Source organism: Pseudophryne corroboree, chromosome 4 (assembly GCF_028390025.1).
Source record: "Pseudophryne corroboree isolate aPseCor3 chromosome 4, aPseCor3.hap2, whole genome shotgun sequence".
Taxonomy (NCBI): domain Eukaryota; kingdom Metazoa; phylum Chordata; class Amphibia; order Anura; family Myobatrachidae; genus Pseudophryne; species Pseudophryne corroboree.
The window spans coordinates 709,797,116-709,799,291 of NC_086447.1; the positions used below are offsets into that span (position 1 = coordinate 709,797,116).

Sequence of the window (2,176 nt, forward strand, 5' to 3'; positions counted from 1 at the left end):
TTGTGGAGACTCTCCTTGTGTCTATCATTCCATCTCTGACCAAGGAGTTTACTGCCACACCCGTTGGTAACCCTTTAGGGTTTTGCTGTTGCCCTTAGCAACAGCATTTCGGGTTCTCTACGTATTAAAACACAACATCTTGCTTTTCCCATCTGAGCATTTCAATATTAACTTTGTTATGTAGATGGTTAATTTATACCTACAAACCATAACACACTGTTAGAAAATTTTCTGATCACAGATGACTATGTGATATCTCCAAAAGCGGATTTCTGTTCTCTACTGTTGTACCCTATGGGCATCGCCAATAGCAAAATTTTGAGTTTGGATGGTTTTAGGAAACTTTAAGATACCTGTGTAATTTCACACTAATTTTCAATAGGCCCAGGTACCCCGCCTCTCTCATCCACTGTCCGCTATATCTTTATATGACAGTGGACAGCAGAAGACGGGCCCTGAACCTATATGTTTCCTGTATCTTGCTCTTTCAGTACTCTCTCATCCTGATGCCAGTCATATAATTTCTCTGCAATGCGAAAGTAACAGAGAGACTGTGCACAATAAAGGACAGCAGAAGTACTCTTTCTGGTATGTGCCAATAACCACACACCCTCTCATTCACAACTTATGTGATATTACTGCCATATCTCACTGGTTACGCCCAATCTCGCCTGATCTTGGAAGCTAAGCAGTGAGAAGCCTGATTAGTACCTAGATGGGAGACTGCTAGGGAATCTTAGGTGCGGTAATAAATACCTCTGTCTTCATGTGAAAAGCAGAAGTTTTGGAGCAACCTTTGACCCTTACTGATTTCACATCTATATTCTTTTTTTCAATTTGTCTGATCCTAGACTCACCTAGAGTTTTTTCTTTCACTGTACATGTTGACCAGAAACTTAGCAATAGCAGATTAACCCTTACCAGGATATATTATCACAATAGGCATTGGTTAATGGACCAAATTCATAGTCTAAATTGTTATATCAAATGCCTATGTGCCATATGTCAGAATTTTTTTCTGTTATGTTGAAATTGAATTTCTGATATTTTCATCTTGGGTGTCACTGTCACCTTAAATACCGATATAAATTGGAGAATTGATACTCCTTTTCATCATTTTTTCTTATTAATAATTGAGAATCTGTCCTCAGATTCAAAAATAAAAGTGGAGAGAGGTTCAAAATTCTTTATGACCTTCTCTTAAAGTATTATATGTGTGTTTGTCTGTGTACCATAATTTTATCATATTCTAATTAAAAGTTAAGTTTTATTTTTAAGCGTGCCCCAACACAGAGTATCTTTTTTTTTCTTTTGAAAATATTGACACGTGCTATTGACTCTGGGTGCACCACCAACAACAATAACTCCTTGGATACCGATTTAAGGCATCTCTTATGCATATATTCACTGTTGGTTTACAAGGGACAAATTCTATAAGAGCCCATTATAAAGAGATCGTTTTTAGTCCTGTGCGGCACAAAACCGACCTTTTTCTGACTTTTCAAATACAGCCTGTAACATGGGAGTTAGGAGCTGATTGGCTGTTACTTTATCTCTCTCCATGTTATCACTCTCAAAGGCTTATCTCCCCCAGTGTCCAGATCAATTTAAACATCTGAGGTTTACTAGATGAATAGATAGAGAGAGAGAGAGAGAGACAGACAGACAGACAGACAGACAGACAGACAGACAGACAGACAGATAGATAGATAGATAAATAGATAGATAGATAGATAGATAGATAGATAGATAGATAGATAGATAGATAGATAGATAGGTTATGCCTATAAGTACTAATGCAATACTTGAAACACACACAGCAAAAAAAAATTCTGTATAATATTAAAAGGTTTGATTTATACTGTTATAAATTAATAATTCATGAGCACTCTGAAGACACAGCCAATTAGCTGCAGTAATTTGCATTTTTATGTTTCTCTGGCAGTTTTGCTAGTTCTGCTTTAGCATTATAGAAAGGCAAATGCCATCTTTCATAAATGACCAACCAAGCGATAATTATTGCCCTCCAAAATACAAAGTAAGGGACTTAAAAATCTCTTTTCTTCATTTCATAACTAATTCACTTTCCAGATTTTCAACTTCCATTTAACAGGACAGCACATTTTAAAAAAACATTTTGAACATCTTGGATTGTGTGCTAAATCGCTTTTAATAA

General features: G+C 36.1%; 1 pseudogene; it reads left to right on the forward strand.

The window, feature by feature from the left end:
* Positions 1-633: 633 nt before the first annotated feature.
* Positions 634-752, forward strand: LOC134912024 (5S ribosomal RNA; annotated as a pseudogene).
* The last annotated feature ends 1,424 nt before the right edge of the window (positions 753-2,176 follow it).